The following is a 27,992-nucleotide window of genomic DNA, read 5'->3' on the forward strand; positions in this document are numbered from 1 at the left end:
GCTGATTTTGTGTGGGAGTCATGGCTAACTGATTGCACAGTCAATGTGTGTCTACTGCTTTTGAAGTTAAAGGAGTGAATGGAATTTTTTTTTTTTTTTTTTTCGTGTTTGTTATTTCTCTTGCATTTGTTTGCTGCAGGCTGTGTTATTCAACTCTGGCTGTCATTGTTTTATCGCTGTCAGTTGATTATTTTTGTGCTGGTGTTTAGTGTTCCCTGATATAGAGTTTCCTTCTATTGTCTTTCCCTACCAACCATGCTGCCTGCCTCTGGACTAGAGCCAGTCTGTCCCTCCTACCTTAAAACCCACAACCACAGACGCACACACTCATGTATGACCATGGACATACACACACATTAGTTTGCGCACGCCCCCCTTTCTTGGCACCAGAAAAAAAAAAAAAAAAAAAAAAAAAAAGACAAAGTCAGTGATACGACAAACCAACTGTGTTCGGGTGGGAGAGTCCACCCGTCAGAGGGGTTAATCTCCCTCTCTCCCTTCTTTTGTTGCAGCCCCTCACTTTCCCAACACTTGGACAGAGGAAATTGATACTGAGTCTGTGTGTGCGTGTGTTTGTGTGTGTGTGTGTGTTGTTGGATCGTCCCTTCAACTCTTGATCTCATTGGACTGAAGCGTACACAAGCTTGCCTGATGGGACTTTGTAGCAAACTCTTTTTGCTTGAATTGTCACAGCACAGACTGGTAAGGAATTCTTCTGATTGGGTTTAAATGTGTGTCCTCCTTCTGCGTTGTTTGTGTGCATGCAATAAATGTGTGGTTTAATGCAACAGGTTAAGGGAGACTCGTGTGAGTCATTAAGTTGAAGATAATGGGTTTCTCTGCCTTGTCTTTTTCCTTTGCTCTCCGTTCCACCTTACCTTCAGTCCAAACTTACTCAAGTTACCGGCTTCCTTCTGTTGTTATGAAGCCCCGTGGTTTGTCTGCAGCACTGTGAGGGCGCTCCCACGCTCTCCCAAAGAGAAAGAAAGGAAGGAAAGCAGCCCTCAGCATTTCACAGCCAAATAAGACTTAGACACATGCATCCGCACCAAAGTCTCTTTACCAATGATCATCTTGGTGAACAGGGTTCCCTCTGCTGTGCATGTCAGGATGGCAAAGGTTTTCTTTTTTTTTTCTTAAGGTGGTATTGTGAATGAGGTGGTGAGAAAATTAGACTCAGAGCCACCCACAGTGGAAGTGAATCAGCTCGCCATTTACTGCTGCTGACTTTGGTCATGGCAAGAGTCGGAGAGAGAAATCAGGACTTGTGTTTTGTGGGGAACAGAGGAAACTGTAAATAGAAGAAAAACTACACAAACTACCTGAAAAGATACAATTGATTGGCTTTTCTTCATCAGAATGCTTTAAATGTAGTGAAGTGGGTGCTGGACCACAGGAGAGGAGAGAGATGGCACTGATGCAGAGAAAAGAAGCTGTTTATAAAGGGAGGGAGCGCTCTGGATCCATCTGGGACTGTTCCCAGTGCTGAAAGCTTCCCCACCCTCATCCCAAACATGTATGCCCCCCTTTCTCCACATCTTTATTGTTGTATTTTTTTATGCAATCCACTCTTTGGCGATGTTCATTTTGTTAAACAAAGATGGTGGTCTGCTTTTTAGCAGTGTGTAGTTTGTTTTTCTAGAACATTTACTGCAGATATCCTGCAGCTCAAGTAAATCTGTATACTATCCAACATAGCTCCTGCTTGCACAGAATACAGTTTGATTGTCTGTTTTAAATACTTATATATCTTTAATAGGATAATGCCAGGATTGTGTGTGTATTTGTGCAAAATTGAAACCCTTTCCTTTACTGTCCGCTGTCTCCTACCTGCAACCAAACACACGCGTTGGAACATGGACTGATTATTTCATGTATTAGTCCAAATTACACTGTATTATTATTAATGCTGTCAGGAGATTAAAAAAAATTGAGCGATTGTAAACTCCAAGCAAAGCACCACAGTCTCCTGTCTTGTATAGTAGTCTGTGCATCAGTATTGTACTGTTTATTAATCACCGTAGTGAAATTGTCCTCTGGATTTTACCCATTTTTCCCAAGGGCTAGCAGTGGGCTGCCAATTGCAGGCGCCCCAGGGGAGCAGTTGGATTGGGGTTAAGGGACATTCTCAACAGTGATGGCCCAGGTGGGATTTGAACTGGTGACCCTCTGATTACAAAAAAAAAATGTTTTTACTGCGGTTTTTTTTTTTCTGTAATTAATTAACCTCACTTAACGCATTAAAGAGCCAGCCCTAATTATTGTATTATCAGTAGTGCAATCCATCCACCAATTCTTTGGGCAGTACTTTGTCGCTCACCTTTTCATTCCCCACTGTCTCCCGCCATTGGCTGCAGCCGCTCGCCTAGTTTTCCAAACTTTACTGTATAAGAGCATTTGGGGGGGAATATTTGTTTGAGAGGTATACTGTATGTGCACAGCATCACACTAATACATGTGTGGTATTGTATGTTTGTGGAAGTATTTTGTCCCAAGTTCTCTGTTTGATGGAAGACTTGAGGTGACAGGAAAAAAAACATCTATGGCTTCACCACACAGACCTTTTAGAGTAAATAACAAACATCAAAACCTCTTTCAAATATGTGAAAATATATTACCTGTCCGACACTAATATATTTCCCCTTAAAGCCGCATTAACCACAAAAATCTACCTGTATTTATTCCAAATGTTGTTCTCATAAATCCTCTTATTTGAATTTACTTACAAACAAAAGGTACAAAAAATAGCCACTTAAAAGTTTGTTTTTGACTTCCCCATTAGCATATACTGTATGTTGTTGACAAATGGTCATGTAGCTTGAATGTCAGAAAAGAAAAGAAAAACGCATTGTGGGATTTGGAGTCCTGTAGAAGAATGCACAGAGAGCTTTGAAGCAGAAAAGTTTCTTTAGGAAGTGTATTTACTTCATTCAGTCGTGATTTCTTGTGTTTCTTCGCCAGACGAGGAAGACAGTGATTCACCTGACGTCATCTTTGTTCTGATTTATTTCCCATTTGTTTCGTCGTTTCCCGTGATATGACTTGACATCACTCCAATTTCAACTGTATTCAGATGTTTCCATGGAAAGCCCCAATATCAACATTACAATTGTCAACAACTTTAAATCCATGAAAACCCTGAAAAATGTCACTTTAGCAGTGTTTTTGTATTGAATGAGAACAACTTTTGGATGAAATACAGGTACAGCTAAAATCATGTTTGATATCATCCCCAGCAGCTTTGAGGCATGTGAAGGTAAATTGTCGTAAGGTTTGTACCACGAAGGGGACGGTAAGAAGAGGCGAGAACGAGATAAGAAACTGTACCTTGTATTACAGACCATTTAACGGTATGAAGTAGCTTTTTTTGACATTTTGCTTAACCAAATAAAAAGAATTCCAAGATCTTTTCTGCATTAAGTCACACATTCAGAGAGACTAGATTATTTTGGTCAGTATAGTATTTTTTCAGCCCAACACAAGATGAAACAATATCCCTTAAAATTAATCAATAGTATTGAGCATTGGCTGATTCCTAAAATATCTCTCTCTCTCTCTCTCTCTATGTATTTCAAACAGTTGCTCAATAGTTTCACTCACAGTTTGATGTTTCCTCCACTCACTGTTGTCTTTAATGATTACAATAGAAACCTCGTTTGAGTATTTCACGCTCAATTTTCAGAGCAAATCTAAAAAGGCAAATATTCACAGATTTTCTGTCTTATAATCTTTCCTTATCTTACAGCTTAGACACGTCATTACTGAATAGTTCAATAATAGCATCAATTACACTCTTATAATGTTTAATCACAAAACATGGAGCTTTATATAGAAGATTGTGTGACACAATGAATTATAACGTTAAGTTGGCAATTTTCTACAATTTACTGCTGAATCAGGTTTGTTAGGCCGGGCTACCAGACTCATAACGCCACTCACTTTCTTCTTCTTCTTCTTCTTCTTCTTCTTCTTCTTCTTCTTCTTCTTCTTCTGGTAGCTATAATCTAAGGATGTGTACGCATCGATGCTCAGAGCCCAATTTTCAATTTAGGGCCCAGGGGTGCCCCTAAAAGAAGAACAAAAGTTGATTTCTCATTTATTTGTAACTCAAATATCATGACGGTTGGTGGTACCAAATCATTGGCACATACCAATATATAAATGGGGCCCATTACCCCATAAGTCACTACTCCTCCGTGAGTTCTCCTTAGATCGTAATGCATTTTGGCATGAATAAATGTGATGAGATGATCGGAGCCCTTTTTTGAAATGGGGCTCACCCCCAATTTCCGGTATGTTCCAAATTTACGGGACCATAGTCGTGTGATATATCATTTCAAAGGTAATTCAATGTAGATTACGATTATGCCTCACAAAATTCAATTAGGGGCCTGGGGGCCCGCTCCTATTTTTTGGTAATTTCTATTAAAGTCGTTTTCTCATTTATTTGTGAGTCAAATATTGTGACAGTTGGTGGTACCGAATCATTGACATACACCAATATATGAATATTACTCCGTATGTGCCACAGGGATGCCAGGGGCCCCATTTTTCAAATGACTACTCCTCCATTAATGTTCCGGCTGTAATTTCACGTGGATATTCTATGACGGATGTCAACAGCTTCTAGGAGACCCTTTTGGGGGACCCACCCCCTTTTTCGGTAATTTCTAAATTTATCAAAACATAGTCGTGTGATATATTGCTACAAAGGCAATTCAACGTATATATTACGATTTTACGTTACGCAATTTCATTTGTTTTACTCGGTGACAATGAACTTAGTCATTTCACTGAATTATCGGGAACGTGGTACGTGCTAATCGGTGCGGGCCCAGCCGTAGTTCAGCAGAACTTGTTACAATAAAGCGGCTGATTTAAAGTGCTAGAACAGCTCTTTGGGTCACTCGATTTATCTCGGAACTACTACGTGTCTTTTCCAGTGATTGAAATGTTCATATTAAATTGTTTATAATGCAAAGAAAGGGCTCTTCATAGTACTTTATGGGTTATTTTTGTTACATAATCCTTTCATAATCACTTTATGGAACTTTTTACTCATCTGTTTTGTTTGTATTGTGCTGCCCGGTATTAAAAAGGAAATCTGCCTTCCACATTGCTTGCCTCCATCTCTCCTGTCCCGAGCTGCTTGACCTTCCCCCTGCTCCTTTTCCTCCTCTTCTTCCGCTTCTCTTCCTCCCTCTGTGCTGCCTGTGTACCCAGCGATAAGAGGGACGACGACAGTAGCACTTCCTCTCCCCACAGAATTTCCAACACAGGGTCCCAGGGCACACTCTGTACCCAGTCCAATGGGAGCCTCAACCAGTGCAGTGCCCACACCTTTAGATTCACACAAAAATAAGCTCATACATCTAAAGAAGTCATGCATTGGAAAGCATACGGCGTGTATAGTATGTAACCTGCAATCTAACAATGAGACCAGTATGCGGTTGGTTCTGCAGCTGTACCCACTGACTGGTTTTAATGGGAAAGCACCTGGGAGGCAGCTCACTTTGTGCCCCTTTGACCTTTAGAGGTTGTTTCTTCGGTCAGTGGACGATTGGCTAATTATTTCTCTAATCACACTGCATGTTCTGTTTGCTTGTCAAATCATGCATTTCCTTTTAGGGACAATTTTGAAAATGTTTTTTATCTGAACTTGAGATATGAAAGATAATCAAAGAATGTTAAGAAAAAAGCTTACGAGATCTAAATGGAAAACAGTTATCAACAAAATGTTATGCAGGTAAATGAGAGTGAAAAATTTAATTTTACATTTCAGCACTTACATGCAGGGTCAATTACGATTATGTTGACCAGCCTTTTTCCTAATTACAATTTAAATTACAATTATTATTTCCCCCCCTTAAATCCATTACAATTATGTTCTCAGTTACTAAAGTTCAAATACAATGAATGACAATTACTGATACTTTAATAAATAACTCCTTAGCCTTCTGTTAGCATCTGTTATGATAATGGGTCAGTTTGACCCATGTTTTAAATCAGCTGTAAAATACACTAAACAATATTATCTATCATCTAATTAGTTTTTTTGTCTCTTGTTACCTTGTTTTGCTTCCTAATCAATGAAAATACTGCTATTAATATTTTTGGTGTGGGCATCTGAGCCTTTTTGCCGTCAGTATAACCCTAGATTTCAACTTTTTTTTAAATGGTAAAATGATCCTGAAGAGAAGTGACAGACACATTTTGATAAATAATTAATATTTTAATAATTATTAACTACGTATGTGTAAGCCACAGAACTGTAACATGGTTTCACAGTTTTGCATTTAATTAGATTGTAATTGACAGTTTTTATGAATGTATGTTCATGACAATTACAATTACAAAGTCAATTATCTGAACTCAGTTACAATTCATTTCGGATTACAACAGGAACAGATTTCTTCAATTACAATTACAGTTACGTCATGCGTAATTAATTACCAATTACGTAACTACAATTATAATTGATGTAAAAGAGAATGTGTTCAAAACAAAACTATTAACACTTAATTAAAGGCCCCTTAAAGAAAACTACAGTAAAAACAAAAGAAAAAAGCCCGTACTTTACATTATGTCCTCAGGCTTTCCATTAAAAATGAATGATGTTCTTCTAGTTTTAGTTGGAAGTATTTAAGTAAAAGCAGAGACAGACACAAAAGAAAGCATAAAAATGTGACACCTGTTTGATGAAGGAGTTGAGAAGAAGGGAAAGCTAAGCGCTCGAGAGGATACAAGAGATTTGCACGATTAGGAAACATTGGAGATGTGAGCCAAACCTGTGATCGGGTCAGGGGTCAAGAGGGGTGATGAGGTCAGAATGGGCCCAGCAGCTCTACTTAGAACAGGATATCCTGCAAGGAAAAGCCATCTGTCTCTCTTTGCCTCTCTCATTCCATCTCCCAGATTCCCACAGAGGGCACAGCGGAGAAGGGAGGTGTGACCATTCCCCCAATGCCCGAGAGAAAACACAAGTTCATTAGTCATTGCTGACACATTTCAGATATGTCAGGATTATTCCAACCAACCAATCATCATGCCAGTGTCATGGAAGCGGCTTTGAGTCCCTAAAAACACGCTATATAAAATTGATGTATTATTATTATTATTATTATTATTATTATTATTATTATTAAAAAGAGACAGACCAAGTAACATCGTCAACTACTTCAACCAAAACTTCACATTTCCATTCACTTCAAAAAAAAGTACAACAGACTGTAACAGTTATCAGGCTTTTAGTGTTTCACACTTTCACACTAAAGTCATTTTCTCCAAGCTTGATCACCTCATTTCTTCTATTTATCACTTTCCCATCAATTTCTCCAGATTGATTTCTTTCCTTGACCATATGACGTTACTACAAATCAAAATTTGTGTTCAGATGGAAAACATTTGCCTGTGAAAGTACATGAGCACAAAGTGCTTGCCAATATATGACTGGAAAACAGTAGATATAAAACATATTTAGAAATGTGGCTTGATAGTCGTCCTGATCTGGTCCTGATAAAGCCAAAAACGGAACATGAGGACTTAATCACAAGGATATGTTCAAGCCAGTACTAAGAAATGAATTGTTAACATAAAGTTATTGTTGTAGTTGTTCAATGTGGGGAAACAAATAATAGCACCAACCATTTCGAAGGAATATGAAGAATTAAACATTCCACCACCTCCTAAAGGCACCCCTAAAAATAAAGTGCACTGTTTGGTTATTATTGTGTACGTGTGGCAATTTGTTTTATAATTTATTGCCTAACCTAATGTAAGTTGACTGGGCAACTGTGGATCAGTGTTAGAGTGGGGCATCCAGTAACCGAAGGGTTGAGAGTTCGAATCCTGCTCTATCCAATTCATTGTCGTTGTCCTTGGGCAAGGCACTTTACCCACATTGCCTTGTATGAATGGGTGTGAATTCTGCATGAATGTTGGAGGTGGTCAGAAGGGGCCGTAGGCGTGAAATGGCAGCCACGCTTCTGGCAGTATGCCCCAGGGCAGCTGTGGCTACATTATAGCTTACCACCACCGGTATAACTGATGTGAGTGACTGGTGTGAATGAATGATGGTTTCTGTAACTCGCTTTGAGTCTCTTCGAAAAAAGCGCCTCAAATGCCTAGAGGCTAAAATGGTGTTACTATTAATTTCTATGGAATACATCACTACATGTGGCTAAATGGAATTTCTCATATTTCAAACAAACAACATTCTTTCAGGGTGTTTGAAGATTCCTAGAAGTGGAGTTTTGACTCATTTGCAACATTTTAGATATCTTTGACTTTCCTTCTGTCTAGCCAAAATTACATTTGAGATTTTTCTAATATTGTACCAAATAGACATGAATGCAAATTGTGACAGATATTTACTATCAGCAGAATGACGGTGTAAATATTTAGTCCATTTTGACTAGGTGGAATGGAAGCAACACATCTCAAGCAAAATATCCAAGATAGCTATTAAAGGTTAAAATGGGTTGTCATTGTAATGTTTATGGTTAAACTGCAACTTTTCTTTCTCTTGTTGGGGTCCTTTAATAACCAATTTACCTCATAAAGAACATTTATTATCATTGATTGAAACAAAAAACAACAAATCGAGGCATCTGTTTCACCAAATTTAGTTGTAGGCCTACATTTTATATATGTATATAGCCTTGCTAGCATGTTAGCAGATGAAAATACATTGATCAGGAGCGGAGAGAAAGGTGTGTAGCTTTTATGGAGGTATAGGAGTGAAGTTTCTTACAGGTCGACAATATTGATATTGAGGAAAATATTGTTGTTTGTCTGACAATAACATACACATATTAGCATGACAAACAAGCTGACAGAACAACCTGTTAGCATTTAGGGTAACGGGGTATTAAATCATCAAAAATGGTTGCTGTAAATGTTGTGGTATATTCCTCTATCTGACCATATAAACCAGGAGATGTTGCCCATATTTTAACAAGACAACTTATCTTTTTTTTCCTCCATTACATGCACAGTTGGCCTGTACAGGTTGAGCGCAATCTTTCTGTTTTAAACTTGGACGACAGGTTCAAAATCCTCTAATAAGACATACTTTTGACAACATGTGAAAAATGTTCACAAGGCAGACCAGGTCTGAGCAAACTGCCACCATTGTTTAGACTGGATCACACACACACACACGCGCACACACTATATATTCATTACTAGATGTGTGTCTTTGTCAGACAAACAAAAATCCATTCGCGCTTGTTAAATTTTCCACCTATAATCAAATTTACAGCTTCAAAATGCACACTTTTCTTCTCAGATGTGTTTGCATCTCGACTCGAGTGGGAGATCTTTTCCACCTCGCGACATAGGCCAGGTAGCTGTTTGGATGTTTTCGTTCCAATGGCCTATCGTGACAACAAACACAGTAAGCCAAAATAGAAAATGACAGAGCGTGGCACTGAAAGCCAGAAACGAGTGTGCAGCTATTTTTGGTGTGTCTGGGTGTTTCCTTCACGCACACACGCGCTTCTCAGACTTGTTGTTCAAACTGGTAGGTGGTGAACGCGTGGGTTTTGATTGGATTTGACTTTATATTTAGAGACTCTCGTGCTCACTTTGTGTGAGAAGCTGCCGTGTGTGGTTACTCTTATCATTTCAAACATTCTCAGGATGGAAATAAACCATAGATCATCTACATTTACGCAGTTTTACATGAGCCAATTAGACAGCGGACATTGGAAGAGATCTGCATTGTGTTCCTATTAATACACATTATTTTTGCAGCTAATAGAAGTATTCTCTGTAAAAATGTATTTACATCAAAATTACTAAATCATACTGAGCATTTACTGCACACGTACCACACTTTTGGTGTATTTTGTCTGCCTCTTAACGCAACAGTAAAAAGTTTTTGTCAGAGCTGTCTGAAACACAACAGATGAGCCTTTCTGACATATTTCCACATGTATTTCCTCAACTTTCAGAAACACTTCATTTTTTTAAAAAAAATACACATATTTCTTAATAAAAAACAATTAACATTTTTTAAACAGTACTGTAATTAATCCAAAAGTTGTTCTCATCTGCTACCGGTGCTAGCGTGCCCCCAAAAACACTTCAAAAGTGATCATTTTGGTGTTTTCCTGGAATGGAAGTTGTGCCGAAATAATGACGATGATGATGTTTGGTATTCTGGCTTTCCACGGAAACACTCGAATAGGGCTGAAATCGAAGTGATGTCATATCACAGGGAATGTGATAAAGATCAATCACATAAACACAAGGAATCACAGTAAGAATGACATAAAAACTATTCGCAAAGAAACTTTTCTGCTTCAGCACCATCTTTGCATTCTTCTACAGCACTCCAAATCCCACAATGCCATGCCCGAATTGAACATTTCTCTACAAACCGAATGTTTATGATGGAGTCAACACTTCCATGATAACTGTTTTAACAGTATCTGTTTTACGTAGCATTTGTTAGTGAGCGTTTTAGTCAGTTTTTATCAACTGTCCTGTGACATGGAAACAACAATCACAACAATGTTGAATGTTGTAATAACATTGTTGATATTAATGTTAAATTGTTACTTGTGGTTACATTACTTTATTAAAAATACTAATAATAAGGCATTTCTTCCAGCACTAGATGGTAGCACCTGCGACCAATCAAACTTGAAGCACTTTGTTGCACTCACTAAGGGTTTTTCCTCCAGTCTAAATGCTTGCTTGTGTTGTACGTCACTTTGGACAAAAGCGTCTGCTAAATGAAAATGTAGAATTGTAGAAACAAATCCAGAAAAAAAAAAAACTGTTTGTGACAGACCAACGCCTCTAAATTCTGACCTAAAAAAAACCTTATCATGCCAAAAAGAGTAACCAAATGATATTATGACATAGTAAACTAAGTAGTTGACATGCTATTTTGGAAAATACATCTTTAAGATAATTACTATTGATTATAATTAATAATTTAAAATGATTTATCTTTCACATTTGACATGGTTTGACTAAGGTTTGTAGACAGACCAGAGAAAATTAACTATATTATAACTGGATTTATAGGGTCATAAAGACACCAGTTAAAACCCAATATTGTTGTCTTATCTTACCCTAACTTAATCACAGGTTTGTGGAGATCATGCAACCTCCACACATAAAAGTGATCCAGGAATTGAACCCTGGACCTTCTGAGGGCTTGACCCTATGGGGCACTGATGGCCTTGGGGGTTAACGAAGCAGGTTCAAATCCCACCCTGACCTCCATCACTGTTGGTCCCTAAACAAGCTCCTTAACCCTAAGAAGCTCCACGGGCGTGACACTGCCACCGGGTTAAATGCAGAGAACCAATTTGGCATATGTACCTCTGTATGTGTAACAGTTAAGTTTATTCTTCTTCCAGCTGTGAGACCACACTGTTAACCACTAAATTATCATGTTAGTCCTTTTTTCAGGTCTCACTAGTTAATGCTTAACAGGAATAATACAAGCTGTTTTTTCCAGTTAGACTGATGGGAAAATGTCGGATGAAAGTTTCGTGAGTGTGGCACCGCTGGAACTTATTACTTCAGTTTATTCTCACACAGACTGAATGTGTAATTGTCCTGCTTGTTTGTTGCTTTAAATATCCCTGCGGCCAAAGGTTTGTATTTCAGGATAGTCGTCAGCGACTGAAGCGAAACGCTGTGAGAGTCCAGAGCCCTGTTTGGAGTTCAGCTCAGTCCTCTGAGAACCACTCCCTGAAACACACTCTCACAAACACAAACACATGGTTGAATACCCTCATGTACAAAAATAAAAACAGACCGTTCAAGCTTTTTTTTTTTTTTTCCCCCCTTAAAAATATTTCCCAGCCTGATTATTTTCTCTGCTTTTGTTCTTAAGTTTATTCAGCCTGCTAAAGATAATAAGTCTTTTCCTCGGTGTCTCCCCTCCGCCTAAATCATCCCATTTCTCTGTTTCTGTCTTCAACTGGATTCTCTCTTCTCCTCCCGCCTTCCCCCACTCTTTCCCATCCTCCTTCTCCTCCTTCGTTTCTCCCCCTCTTCTTCCCGTCTTCCTTTCTCCTCTCATGTAGCATTCCTTGCATTCCTCTCAGCCTCTTTAGGGGAAGGACCCCGCTGGCAGACCAAGGCAAAACATTATTACAGAGCTCTCAACCTCGCCCTCCCTCCCTCCCTCTCCCTTTCTTTCTCTCTGTCCTTCTCTTTAAACTCCTTAATATGAGTACTCATGTACTTTTCTTTTATATGCATAGAACAGGAGTGTCAAACTCAATATGAAGCCAAACAAGGCCAGGTTTGATATATAAATAAATCACAGACAGGAAAAATCCTACCACTGTTTTTCCAAAAGAATTAAGTTAAACTTCAACAAAGTTAGGAGTACATAACTTCTTACAAATCACAGATGTGTGCAAACTATTTAGTCACATAGTTTGGGGTTTGTGATATATTTTAGTCAGTGGCTATCCGTACGGTTGCCGTATCAATATACCGACATTCTATCCGTACGCAGCACCCCTATTTGGCCAGTTTAGGTCACGTGATAGGTCAGTCATTGGCCAGTTTAGGTCGCGTGACTAAGACTAAACCTTACCCTAAACCTAAACCTGACACTAACCCTAACCATAAAAATTGTGTCATAACCTAATCCTAACTTTAAGACGATACGTACTTGTACTTCGGTAACCATACCAACAGCACCGGTGGTTGTCCGTACTTACGGCAACCGTACAAATAGACACTTTCTATATTTTATGTTGAAAAATCCTCCTGTGGGCTGTATTGGATGTTTAGTTTGATACATGAGCTGCTTTAGCTGTGTTTAAGACACTGAGACCTCTGTCTCATTACTAGTGGAATAAGGGTCATAGCCTTCTTGTTACATAAAACAGGCTTTGTTTATATAAGTGTGTGTGCTGTGTTTCTCCTCACTGTGCACACACAGCAGATAACCTATCAATGTTTGCTCTGCACATGATTAATTAAGGAAGGGATGCACAGTGTGTGTTTGTGTATGTGTTTGAATGCTGAAGGGTTTGTTATTAAAACTCATATTAGTCCCTGTGCCTTCCCTGAGTCAAAACCCATGGACTACGGTATTATTCACAGTCCACAGGGAGATGACTGGCAGCATTGTGTTTTAATCTCACTGCTCAGTGTGAATCCAATAACTGCATAAAGCTCAGGATCTTCTCTGTCATAGATATTTAACTATCCAATGACTATTGGAAGGTGTAGGAACAGCTTTCGCTAATTAAAAAGGATGTTTGCTGGTAAACTGGTTGTTTCACTTTGAGGTAATTGGGACTGCAATCATGAATAGGAACATCATTTCTTGTAACTTTAAGATCTAGTTCATGGAAATGTTATTCCAAGCACTAAATCAGGTTTTATGGTAACTCAGGACAACATTTGGTTTTCCACATGGTTGCACTTTTAGACTTTGTCGGATAAATGCTTGTAAACAGAATTGAAAAGACATGGAGTGAATATTGGTTTGCCAAGAGTTACCATCCAGACGTAAACACAAGGGCTGGGGTGAACCATTGTGTACTTTCTGTAATGAACTGGTGCCCTGTGCAGGGTGTACCCTCGCCTAGCAGACACCTGCGCGCCTGAGCAGAAAAAATCGCAGCAATAGATGAATCAATAAATACATTTTTATTGGCTTACGTTCCAACAGCAGGTCTTCTTGCAAAATTTAGATTTTTTTAGAGGAATTTGATTTCTTTTTGTGTGTGTGCTCGCTCATATTACACATTAAATGTGACACTGAAGTGACCTGTATGCACAAAAGAGGTCCTGAGGAAATACAGGACCACACCAGGCATGCACTATGTTTACGGATGTAAGTATTGAGGCTTTTCGTCTCAGCGTGTGTGGCACTGGTAAAGTACAATCAAAGTCAACACCATAACAGTCAACTAATTTAAATCATTTTTCCCCCCCACCGTTTGTGACTTTATCGTATTTCAATAATGTAAAGGTTGGATAAATGCAAACAGGCTGTTCAGACAGCAGTCACGTTGTAAAGTATGCACACATGAAAGTGGCGTGAGTCGGATTTAAAAAAAGGCTGTGGCTATGGATACGTTAAATGTATCCTTAGACTGCCACTTTATGAATACGCAGCGCCCCTTATTGGCCAGTTTAGGTCACGTGAGGGGTGCACCACGTGACTGTAAGTTCTGTCAGTTTTATTTTAGCTCATATTTATTTTTAACTACCCCACTAACCCTTTTATTTTAGCCCTAACCCAGGAAATATTCTAAATGTTTATTTTTTTTCGTATCAATTGAATTTAATCTTTGAGTCATTCACCTTAGACCACTTTCTACATTACGCTTATGTAGAAAAGGTCCGGAAAAGGTCCGTCAACGTCATTGGTTGTCCTCTTAGTCCCAGGGGCTATAGCTACTGTACATTTACAGTATCTATAGACACTTTCTGAAAAAAATCAATTTGTGCAGTTCAAACGACCTTTAACAGATCAGATACGGGTCACATATGGGCAAAAGAATTGTATGAAGGTAGATATGTTGCAAAATGTGAGAGCTTGTAAAATGTGATGTGATCTTGTGTATAAAAAATCCACACACGTGAAATAAATTTAATGTCAAATGTCAAATGTCAAATGTCAAAATGTCAGACTGATATTTACACATAAAATTACCGCTGCAAACTTGTAATCCAACATTTATTCACATGTTTTTTAATTACTTGGCTATATGATCGTTTACAACTACAACTCTCTGGTTACAACTTCTTGAATCTGCTGCTACAGATGCACAAACCACTTTTCTCATGTGAATCTGCGCTGATTGAGTTTTGCAACACATTTTGCGAGACGTTTGTAGCAAAACTGATTCATGCTCGTAGAAATGGCCCCTCCCCTCCCCGCTCCCCCATGTGTGGGATTGACCAATCAGAAGTGAGGATTTGGAGACAGAGGGCTGTGTCTTTTTAGAGCAGCAGCCGGTGATATGACCGAAACAAAGTCATTTTTCTTCCCTTTAAAGGCAGGATGCTGAAATGTGCCTCCACAGATTGTTAGAATCATGTTAGAGTCATTTATGAACAAAAATGAGAGTGATTCTCCTTGTTCATATTTAGGTTATCTACAATCTGTACAATGTGACGAAGCAATAAAACAATGAACACGTATGTGAACTGTCTCATAAAAATGAAGATTTTGTAAAATACGTTAAACGCTTGGCCACTGCATCAGCTGTCAGCTCTCGTCCTCATCTCCACATAGCGTTAACCTAAATATCACAAGATTTAAGTTTAAAACAGAAAAATGCTGCTTTTTTGGTTTTTCTGTTTCTGGTTTTAAATTAATAAAACCAAAAAACCAACCCGTTTTTAAAATTTTTCAATTGGTTTTGAAACAAAACAACCAAAGAACAAACGGTACACGGATTATGGAGGCTGCAATCATGTGTTCTGGCTTTTTGAATGGGATGCTATAAGTTAGCAAATGTTATCCCCAAACTCTGACCATTAACAGAACAAAGCTAATTAAAACATGTGGGACCGATCTCTGGAAAACAGAACCGTTAGCGTGTGCAATACATGGAACACAAAGATTCCCAGAGGAGAGAAGTTTCCTTATCTACAGGTATGTCCGCTGCACAGATAGTCAGAGAAAAAAAAACCCTGAAAAACTGAGTCACTTATCATTAACGAAAGCACTTTTTGTTTGACTTTGATCGTTGTTTTATGTGGAAGTATTACGTGTAAGAACCAATAAAACCAAATGCGTCACTAGCACGCAGCGTGGATATTAACCACAGTCACATATTTTTTTGTTTGTGTGTTTCTAAAATGGAGGCACGTAAAAAGTCCTACAGATGTTATATATTAGATGTTGAAAAATACAATTAAAAAGTCATAATCTGATAAAAAAAAAAAAAAAAAAATGTTTTACAATTTCCATGGTTTTTTTTTCGTATGCAAGGTCATGAAACATGAAAAAAAGTTCATGTAAATATTTTTTTTCACCTTTTTACTAAGCAGATGGAATCTCTTGGCTGGGAAAAAAGAAAAAAAATGTAATAAAATTGTGCATTTTGCTTTACTGTAGGGAACAAATGATTGTGTTGCAAACCATCTCTGCTGTTTTTAGACAACATTTAGATCTCATCTTTGCCACATCCCGTCACAGATCAACAAACACACGCACATACAAAAAGAAAATCAACAAAATCTGATTGTTACAAGACAACTTTATGTTCACAATGTGTCCAATAACTATAGCAGGTCTATTATCTGCATCCTCAATTGTTGTATTTCTAAAAACCTATTGTTTGATGAGCAAATGACTTTTAAATGTGTTTGAATTCGATCAATTAACACTTTGAAACTGCATAATTCAAGAATACATTGATGAGATTCTAAATTACCTTCTGAATGTGTATGTGTGTGTGTGTGTGTGTGTGTGTGTGTGTGTGTGTGTGTGTGTGTGTGTGTGTGTGTGTGTGTGTGTGTGTGTGTGTGTGTGTGTGTGTGTGTGTGTGTGTGTGTGTGTGTGTGTGTCTGTAGGCGGTTCCCTGCTGTGCTGCTTTTCTGTCACCCTGTGGTTGTGTTATTTTGAGCTTGAAACCGGATGTGATTCAGACTGCATGACGGATTGTGTAATTAAATAGACAATTCACATAGACGCACATAGGCTTACACACACACTCACTACACTGACATGTTTTTTTCAAACACCCGGGTGGTGTGGTCCGCACACACTCTGAGGTTCTGGGAACGGCGTTGGGTTCCCTCTTGCACAAAGAGGCACCCGAGGGTGATGAGTGGATGATGGAGCGCTGATGACAGCAGAGAGCGACACGCTTCTTGGTTTCAGTACTCGTATGAAACACGGGTTGTTGACCTATTGAAATCGGAAAAAAGGATTAAACTCATGCACAATGTTAAGAAAGTGTGATGAGAATGAGAGTTTCTGACACACACGAATCTCATTCAGAGAAATAATGAAGCAGCACAGCAGTGCAGTGGTTGCTTTCATTATGGCGTAGGTTTGATTTTCCAAATCTGGGGACTTTTCTGTTGGAGTTTGCATGTTTTTGTCATGATTACATTCGTTTTCTCCAACTACACTAGCATGCAGCTCACTTGTCTAATTTATTCCCGCCAAAAATAACATCCCAGTTGTTATTCTATTCTAGTACGGTGTTGAAACAAAAAGGAAATATTCTTATTTAACCAATTACAATGACAAACAAAAGTATTACCCAAAAGCTTTTATTTGGACATTTCTAATTTCAAATGACTAATCCTTTAAGTTACGTGGCTGTATAAAGGCAGTAGTGAGCACATATTTTTTCTCAAATGGGACTTTAAACCTAAAGATAGAGGTTAGATTTCAGGCCGAGATGTCACGCATTTGAGGCGGGTTAGGGTCGGGTGGGACTTAAAGATTTTTTTTAAATTTTTTTTTATCTGTATTACATTAAAATTATTTTTTTAATAAACACAAAAAAACTTCTATATTGTTGCGTTCACATTCACTGAATATTATTTGCTGATTTTGGTCATTCCTCACTTGCTGCTGGAGCGCAGGGAACAACTATGATTACGTCTGGTCTGCATACTGTAACGGACTGGGTTCTATATTCTGGTTCCGCTTGTGTGTATTCAGTGGTTAACTAGTGTTGAGATTTCCCATGACCGAGAAGGCATCATGGTTACGCGCTGCTTTCTCTGCCAATGTGTGTCTTTGCTTACATGTGTTCTGAGTGGGAGGCTGGGGAATGGGCGGGCGTAAGCGGGGAAAAGAGGGAACAATTCTGTTCCCCTTGGTAGTGTGAGTGTATGATGATTCTTTGTGTGTTTGATTGTTTATTTTTTTACATGTTACTATGACCTCCATTAAAGCCTGTAAAACTGTGATAATGGCTCGAGTCACGTCATTACAATACCTTTTGGGTAGAGCTGCGCCCCCCCCCCCCCGTCGGGTTTGCTTTGGGCTCGTGCCTACAATGTAAGTTAATGGGTCGAGCTCCGTTTGGATGGGGCTTTATGCCTGTGGGCCTGGGTCGGGCTGGACTTTTTGGGTCCAATCTAACCTCTAGTGGAGGTTTTTATCTACATTTACCCAAATGTAAAAGAGGCAGAAGGAGTGCTGAGCAACACTTGTACAAGACATTATTGCCAATAATGTATTCTAATAAAAAATACAAAAGTTGACAGGCATGGGGAGGACTGGGAGCAGTGGACAAATGCCGCAACACATCAAGTGGGAAACCTAGACAATGAATCATTCTGTGTCCAAACACTCTGCTATATAGTGAGAGAGGCTGGATTGGGAATGGGCCACACCTGGTTGCAGACATATAGATAATCACACCAGTGCTGATATTTCACACAACAGCACAACCTCAAGCGTGATATTGCTTTTATACAACCCTTACACGAGCTCATTTTATCAGTTAACAGTTATAAGTAACAAGAGATTATGATTAAGTTGTTTATTTAATCATTTGGCTCCACCAAAAACAATAGTTCCACAAGTGGAGAGTACAGTGTACTGCGGTGTGTTGCCAAAGATGTAATGGTAATTAGCGATATTTAGATCAGCTGCACAGCGGAGTGATATGATCCGTAAGAAGTCCCGGTGCTGTTGTTGCTCAATATCAGCACTCTTGGAATGTCTGTCGTCCAATCAAATTACTTGGTCATTTATTTATTCATTTGAGCAGCATATTACATTATTATTATTTACATTATTATTTTTACATAATAACAAAACTAAAACAATTGTGCTCAAAAGGAGCAAGAACTAATAAAAACCTACCCCTCATCTCTGGTGCATCTAAATCATCACTACACAAACTTTAGGCGTATACTCATGCATGAGTCTATACTTGTCCATTATTAACAATCTTTTATGGTCGTACAACCAAAGGAAAAAGAAAAGCAGAATTTAAAGTCATACAAATAACAAAGCACATATCATACTTTCCGTTTATGGTCGTACAAAGTGTTCAAATAAGGATTCATCGTTTATAATTATACAAAAATAAATACACAGTACAATAATGAAAAATTATGATTATTCTCCAGCATATTTCCTAAAGATAATGTCTTTATACACTCTTTTAAAGTGTCCTAGTGTTTGGCTTCTTTTAGTCTCTTTATCCAACTCATTCCACAGAGTTATTCCTACTTGGGAGATACACATACTTTTAAGGGTGGTGTGAACGTCATATTTTCTCCTCTTAAATTATAATTTTCTTCTCTACTTTTAAACAATTTTTGAATGTTTACAGGGAGAAGATTACGACTTGCTTTATACATCACAAGATTTTTAAATTCATGTAAGTCATCAATTTTTATTATGTGAGATGTTAAAAACATCCCAATTCTTAAGGCTTTTTTTCTGAAGTTTGTAGAGTGAATCTAAAATAGTTTTACAAGTGTTGCCCCAAACCTCAATACAGTAGCTGACATATGGGAGAATTAACTAACTATACTGTATATATGTAATATTAGAATTAAACTAAGACTTATTTAAACAACTAAAGGAGGACCATAAGGGCGAAACACAAACCAAGCCAAACAGAACCTCCCTGATACAATATTTTGTAATGTAAGTGAATATCCAAATTTTCCGCCACAAAAAAAAAAAAAAAAAAAAAAATCACCAAGGAAAGTCATGATTATGATTTAGTAAAGTCATAATTATGAGATAGAAAGTCATAATTATGAGAAACAAAGTCATAATTATGAGATAGAAATATTTTGGTACATCCATCTGTACCCATGGCACTGACCAGAAATCTCCATTTGTTGTTCAATAAACCGTGCTACTTCAGCCACATCTGTTTTATCGTTTTGACGCCAGAGCCTCTTTTTGCTTAGTATCTTTTCAAGGGTGCATTTACTCAGCATATTTCTATGGGAATTTGCAAGTAAACAAAGTATTTCATCATTTGTAAAGCCCCGTCTAAAGTAGTCTTCGATAGTCTTATCAGCCATCTCTCAGTGTCAGCTCACCACATGAACAAGCTGCTGTAAATGTGTTTAAGTATCTCATAATTATGACTTTACTAACTCATAATTATGACTTTACTAACTCATAATTATGACTTTCTATCTCATAATTATGACTTTCTTTCTCATAATTATGACTTTCTATCTCATAATTATGACTTTCTTTCTCATAATTATGACTTTCTTTCTCATAATTATGACTTTCTATCTAATAATTACGACTTTCTATCTCATAATTATGACTTTCTTTCTCATAATTATGACTTTCAGTCTCATAATTATGACTTTCTATCTCATAATTATGACTTTCTATCTCATAATTATGAATTTCTTTCTCACAATTATGACTTTCTATCTCATAATTATGACCTTTTTTCTCATAATTATGACTTTCTATCTCATAATTATGACTTTCTATCTCATAATTATGACTTTCCTTGGAGATTTTTTTTTTTTTTAGTGGCAGAAACGGGCTTCCATAGAAACGGGCTTCCATTGAAACGGCCTTCCATACTTCCATACAAATTAGCATGAATCATCCTGGTTTTTTTTTTTTGTTTGTTTGTTTTGTTTTTACATTTTGAAAAATGTAATAATCGATTTCTGAAACTTTTGAAACTAAGAATCGATTCATAATCATCAATAATAAATCAAAATTTCTACCATCCCTAATGGTATATAAGGCTAATATAATATGTTGCTTCCATTATTTCTTTTAGACAAAACAAATAGTATATTTTAATTATATTTTAATATATGCATTGTTAAAAATCGAAGGTTTTCATTTTATTAGGATTTGAAAAAGCTCTTTAGCTAGGTTTGCTTTATTCTGTCAGGCTAGTTTACTCTGCATATAAATGGTCGATGTGCTGTATTCTATCTGCCACTATTGGGAATACATCACTGGTCAATTGTCTGTTTGATTGCAGGTCTTTGATTTAAACTATAATCTTTTGTCGCATTGGAAAATATGTCTATTCAATCTCACGGATCTACTTTAGTCTACTCGGTGAATACAAGAAAAGCACTAAGTAAAGCTGTTTATATAACCTGCTCAACAATATCTGACTGTGTTATTAAGCCTACAGAAACTATTCCAAACATTTGCTTATGCGGGCCCTTTTTCTACTGTTCCTAGAGACAGGAAGCCAAGTTTAGAGATATCTGAGAGCCATCGCTTGATTTTATTAGTAATAACAGAGTAAATGTAATTTAGAAAAGTAGTCTTTTAAAAAAAAAAAAAAGTCATTCATAAATGTGCTCAGCTTGCTCACTTTATTATGTACAAGGTCACAGCTGATTAGGAAAACAGTCTGAGACAGATAATCATCACACACACACTCTATGAACCTTATGTGGATTTTTTGGACTGTGGGTGGGAGTCAGGGAAAACCCTTCAAAGCAGAACAAAAATGATATATGGAAAGATAATACAATTGATGCCTCATCAAAGAACAACATACTAGACATATACTGTATTATGTAATATCATGGAAAGACAAATTTAGTGGTAACTTTAGAGCATTAAGTGTCCTGCTTCTCTGATGAATGATTTTCCTCTTTAAAACATAAACCTTATTTGGTGCAATTTAAACCCTGCTGGTTTAAAACAAACCAAATGCCAATCAAAACTGGCTCACATTTAACCAAAAACCACCAATTTGGGTTTTGGCTACAATCTTGTGTCCCTGATTGTCCCTATCATTGCAATATTTAACATAACTTTGATGCACATAAATAATTAAAGACAAATTATACAGTTAATAGTAAAAAAAAAAAGAACCCAACAAATCCACATGAACAAGCATTAAGCGACAGTGGGAAGAAACAACTCCCTTTTAACAGGAAGAAATCTCCAGCGGAAACAGGTTCAGAGGTGGCAGCCATCTGCCTCGACTGGTTGGGGTTAGTGAACAGGAGGACGAACAGAACAGGATAGAGAGATAGAACATTGATCAGGAACAGCGAGTTCCAGCATCAAGACACCTGAAACAGAGAAGAGAGAAAAGGGCGGGGAGAGGGCACAGACTGCAGAAAAACATCATACACTATTAGCAGGTCTGCCTGCATGGTTTTGGGCTTCGTTCCTAGTGGTTAGGTTAACATATTGCGTCATCTGCCATGGTCTGAAATGCTACTACTACAGACTTGACTGTCTTGTACTGGGTGCACGTAATGGTCTGTGATTGTAACCATTACAGTCCGTTTTAGATTAAGGCTATTATACAGTATACGCTTTAGCAAATAAGTAGGTTTTGAGTTTAGTTTTAAAAGTGGAGAGAGTAGCAGCCTCCCGTCTAAGACTGGGAACTGGTTCCAAAGGAGAGGAGCCTCCTGTTCTACTTCTTGACACTTTAGGAATTTCCAGAAGACCAGCAAACTGAGAGCGGAGTGTTCTGCCCGGACGATAGGGCACTAACAGGTCTCTAAGATACACAGGAGCTTGATCACGTAGAGCTTTGTAGGCTGACAGGAGGATTTTAAACTCTATTCTAAATTTTATAGGAAGCCAATGAAGGGAAACCAATACTTGAGAAATATGCTCTCTCCACTTACCTGTTAGTATTCTGGCTGCAGCATTCTGAATTAACTGGGGACTTTTTAATGAGTTATTGAGACATCCTGAGAGTAGAGTTACAATAATCTAGTCTAGATGTAACAAATGCATGGATTACTTTTTCAGCATCACTCTGGCCAAGATATTCCTGATTTTACAGATATTATGCAGGTGGAAGAAAGCTCTCCTTGTGATTTGTTTAATATGAGAGTTAAAATATAAGTCAGTATCAAAGATAACACAAGTTTTTTACTGTGGTTCTGGGTGACAGAGTAATGCCATCCAGAGACACTATTTGCTCTGATAAGGTGTAAGGTGTTTTGGACCAAATAAAATCACTGTGGTTTTATCCTGGTTAAGAAGGAGAAAGTTACAGCTCATCCAGGATGTGATGTCTTTAAGACAAGCCTGGAGTTTAAATAACAGATGAGTTTCATCTGATTTCATTGACAAATAGAGCAGCTGTGTATCATTGGCATAGGAATGGAAATTCATATTATGCCCTCTGACAATGTTACCTAGTGGAAGCATGTATAATGTAAAGAGTATTGGTCCTAAAACTGAACCTTGTGGAACTCCATAATTAACTCTGGCGTGAGCATAGGGGAGAGATTACTAACATGAACAAAGTGGGTTCTGTCTGATAAGTAGGATTTAAACCAACCCAGTGCTGTTTCTTTAATTACAGAAACGCTTTCCAGTCTCGGCAGCAGTAGATGATGATCCACTGTATTGAAGGCTGCATTGAGATCTAAGAGCACCAGAACTGAGACCAACCCTCTGTCTGAGGCTAAGAGGAGATCATTGGTTACTTTTACTAAGACAGTCTCTATGCTGTGATGGGCTCTAAAGCCAGACTGAAAGCTCTCATATAAATTGTTCCTATGTAGGTGATCACATAGTTAACCTGCAATGACTTATTCAAGAATTTTGGAAACAAAAGGGAGATTGGATATTGGTCTATAATTGGACAAGTCACTTGGTTCAAGGGTAGGTTTTTTAAGAAGAGGTTTGATTACAGTGGTTTAAAGGCCTGTGGTACATAACCTCTTACTAGAGATGTGTTAATCCAGTTCACCATATCAGTGCTAATTAGTGGAAAAACATCTATAAATAGTGGAGTTGGGATTGGGTCTAAAAGACAGGTTGTTGGTTTAGAAGCATTAACTATTGAGGTCAGGTCAGAGAGACCGATTGGAGTGAAACTATGCAAATAAAGGCTGCATGTTTCTAATTATAATCTAAAAGAGTCTCTCTGATTTAAAACACATTTTGAAGATATTTCTTGAATTGGTTTAATGAAGAAAAAAAAAAATTTCCATACAATTCCCATTTTGTGAAAACATATTTAGGTTCTCATTATATTCCCTTATTTACTTTAATTGTTTTGATGAAGGCCTGTTTTTGTTAAAAAGCTGCCATTTGTCATTTTCAAACACGGTAGTTGAACTGCCAACCTTAGCCATATTAGCTTAAAGGTTTGAACTTCATGGCTAGTCATTTAAGCTAGTGTTGTGGGTTAGACTTCACTCAGGTCTGAGCCATGTTTGTGTGTTATTCCATGAGCATGTAAAGGGTTTTTACTTGGTAGCCTCCAATCTGAAAAAATAAAATAACTGAAGTTATACGACCATGTTTATTTGTTTAACCATTAGACTTCTAATTAGAGAAACTGTAACCAGAACAGACATGGGCCCCAAAAATATGCACAAAATGACTCCAAAAATACTTAAAATGACAGAAAAATACACAAGATGACTACAAAAATACACAAGAATAACAGACAATTTTAGAGAACCACAACAAAAAAACAACAAAACCACACAAAGAACAAACAACAATAAAAATACACAAAATGACAACAAAACTGATCATTCACACTTTTAAGGCTTGAGAGTAATTTCTTGCATGTGATTGTGCTGTTGTATGTGCAAAACAGAAAGTAAAACGGAACTTATCACTAAAGCAAGTAATGCACACAGTCACTAGCGGGAGGTTGTTGTCAAACCAGCTCAAAGAGCTGAACATAGGAATTAATCGATTTATCAAAATGATCCAGAATTAATATTCCCAAAATCTTATCCCATATCAAATAGAAAGTGTCTATTCGTACCGTTGCTGTACGGACAACCTCCGGTGCTATTGGTACTTTTACCAAAGAACATAAACGTAGCGCCTTAGGATTAGGGTTCATTTTTAGGGTTCGCGTTAGGTTTACAGTTAGGTTTAGTTATAGTCATGATCAAAACTGGCCAATGAGGGGCGCTGCGAACGGATTGAATGTCGGTATATTGATACGGAAACCGTACGGATAGCCACTGCCGATCAACTATTTATTGACAATTTCATCAAAATCTGTCCATTAGTTTTTTGGGTTAAACTTCACAGACAAAGAAACCAATAATTAAACGAATGAAAAAATAAATAAAATAACTACGGCAAAAAACATAACCTCCTTGGTGGAGGTAATAAAGAAATGTGAAAAGACACATGATAACAAAAACACACTAACAACAACAGAAACACACAAAACAGCCACAAAAATATAGCAAAATGACAATGATAATATTCTGATTTGTTAGATTTAGATTAGATTCTACATGCTGACCTCAGATCAGACAATCATATTTTTGTGGCGACCACCCTTATAAAAGTTTCTCATCTTTGAACTTGAACACAAAGCCTTCCTGTGTATTTTAGCATTTTTGGCTTAGTTGTGTGTACAGAGAGTTGTCATCCTATTAAAATTGCAACAGTTGTTAAGTGGGTGAAACACTTATAATATAGTCCTTTTAAAAATGATTACAAAATGACTTGGAAAGTTATTGTAATAATCAGAAATATATGTTTCCATATCCTCGTGCAGTCTGCTGACATAGGAAACACTGGTATAGGAACAAATGAGGGTCATAGTTAGTCCCACTGTTTGTTATAAATGTTTAACTAAAAAGTTGTTTTGTACTTTTATGTTGAAAGTTGTTAGATATGATGGAAATGATACTGTTAGCACCAGGGATCATATATTTTAAATTCCAGATTACAAGTACTCACGTTATTGTAATTGAGTTGCTTTTATGGGTACTTAAATCAGTCATTTTACTTGTACTTAAATAGGTTTTAAAAGAACTAAAGTAATTCATTAGATTTCTACACACAACCATACTGAGTAAGATAATATTTTTTTGTTTTAAAATGATCAACGGACATTATGAAACTACAAAAAATTGAAATGACCAGACAAAACAATCAAATGCATCACATCAAAACTGACCAACCAGATTAAACGTAATGCACGGCGCCAAAACAGCATTGAATAACGGTTATATTTTCTCAGTTTAAGAGTTTATAAATTTAGCTATACTTAAAGCCTGAGAATGTTTTTTTTTATATATTTTTAATTTAATTCATTGGTGTTATTCTATTTAAAAAAGAATTGCAAATTTTATGACAAACCTTTTATTTCATACAGATGTATTTGTGTAAAATGAATTAAGTTCCATTTGTGCATCATTTGCTCTCTACACGTTTACTCTATGCAAGGGAACCGTGGCAAAATGTATTACCAAAAAATAAATGTGGGGGGTGAAAGTAACTAGTAACTTTTACTTTGAGTATTATTTAATGGAGCTACTTTTTACTTGAATATTTTATGTATGACTTACTTGTACTTGTACTTGAGTACAATTTCAATCATGTAACCGTACTTCTAATTGAATACATATCAATACTCTTTATACCGCTGTCAAATTCTGTCCACCAGAAATGCACTAAAATTTAGAGCAGCAATTCTCAACTGGTGGGTCGGGACCCAAAAGTGGGTCGCGGACCTGTACTGGTTGAGTCGCAGACAGCTGGTCAAAAATAAAATAAACACTTAATGTCTCTAATGTTGGACTTGTCCTTTATTTTGAAAGACATATTTTTTTTACAGGCATGCTGTGAAATGTATGTTGCACATGGAAATATATAGATTTACAATTAAAAAAAAAAATAATTTTCAACATCTATTTTTGAAAAACTAACATTGGTTGGTTGAATTCTAAAAAAAAAAAGGTTGTGGCTATTCATACGGAAACGTATGACTAGATTGCCAGTCTATTCATATGGAGCGCCTCTCATTGGCCAATTTAGGTGACGTGATAGGTGCACCACATGACCTAAAGTTCCGTCAGTTTTATTTTAGCTCATGTTTTTTTTTTAGCTACCCCGCTAACGCTTTTATTTTAACCCTAACCCTAACCTACGAAATACCCTAAAATGTTTATTTTTTTGTATATATATTTTTAAAGGTGGAAGTTGTCGTGTCAAATGTGTTAAAATGAAAAAATATATAGGACAAAAGTGGATTTCGAACCCAAGTTAGCGTACGAAAAACTTTAGACCACTCGGCCATCCTAGCACGGTGAAACAACACAGGCACATTACGTAGAAAAAGTCCAGAAAACGTGAAAAACGTACCCATAGTCCTTGAGCCTATTGATACGTTTCCGTACCAATTGACACTTTGATTTTTATTTACAAAGTGTCACCTTCAATATTTCACCTTTAAAAATACATACATGAAAAAAAAAAAAAAAAAAAAAATTAGGGTATCTCCTGGGTTTGGGCTAAAATAAAAAAGGGTTAGCGGGGTAGCTACAAATAGATATGAGCTAAAATAAAACTGACGGAACTTCAAGTCACGTGGTGCGTCCATCACGTCACCTAAACTGGCCAATGAGGGGCGCTCCGTATCAATAGCCACCTCCTAAAAAAAAAAAAAAAATGGCTGCATTTTATTGACCGTGGCAAAATGTGGGTACCAGGGCAAAACCAGTTGAGAAGCCCTGACTGGCTTACACAGCAAATATGACTCTGAGCACTGTGAGGGCCCCAGGGATGACGAGGTTTCTGACAGTAGATGGAGCCACAGTGTTGATGCTGACGTTAATCATTTTAGAGATAGTTCCTTCTTTGTGAAAACATGAATGTTCCCTGTGACCGTAGAAGTGTTGGGGCACCCGTAGACTGCAGCAGGTCGATGCAGGGTAAACAATAGTTCCGGGGTCTCTGAGAAGAAGTCTGGACTATTTTTGGTGGGACCCGCCTCGGCTGCTATTTCTGTAGCAGGGCTGAGGTGAAGGGGAGGGACATTCTTCTCTGAAACTTGCCTCCAATTCTCTCTCTGTGTTCTTCCTCTTGCTACCGACTCCTCTGACAACCCCAGCGGGTTCTCTCTCCATCACCCCGCGGCCACCGGCGCTCAATGTGCTCGCGGATGCGCACGGACCAGTTTCACCAGGGTCGACTTTAATCTGGATTTTTACACTTCCAAGAGATTGAACTGTGTGGAGTGACTCCAGGGGTGTACAAGTGGTGCTGTTTCACAAGGTAGGAAACCAACCGTGCTGGTGCTGTGACGTGGGAACAGCTGGGCGTTCAGACAAGTTTCTACGTGTTTTTGTGGCGGAGC

General features: G+C 37.6%; 1 protein-coding gene across 3 annotated transcripts in view; it reads left to right on the forward strand.

Annotated features, from left to right (window-relative positions):
• Positions 1–468: 468 nt before the first annotated feature.
• Positions 469–27,992, forward strand: part of hdac7a (histone deacetylase 7a) — an 84,930-nt gene continuing 57,406 nt past the window's right edge. For 2 of the 3 annotated variants that reach the window (XM_028452924.1, XM_028452926.1), the window contains exon 1: positions 27,509–27,910. The gene's annotated coding sequence lies outside the window, so the exon portion shown is untranslated. Of the gene's footprint in view, positions 703–27,508; positions 27,911–27,992 lie in introns of those variants that run through there. The other variant, XM_028452925.1, reaches the window with a different exon arrangement.

Source organism: Gouania willdenowi, chromosome 7, assembly GCF_900634775.1.
Source record: "Gouania willdenowi chromosome 7, fGouWil2.1, whole genome shotgun sequence".
Lineage (NCBI taxonomy): Eukaryota > Metazoa > Chordata > Actinopteri > Blenniiformes > Gobiesocidae > Gouania > Gouania willdenowi.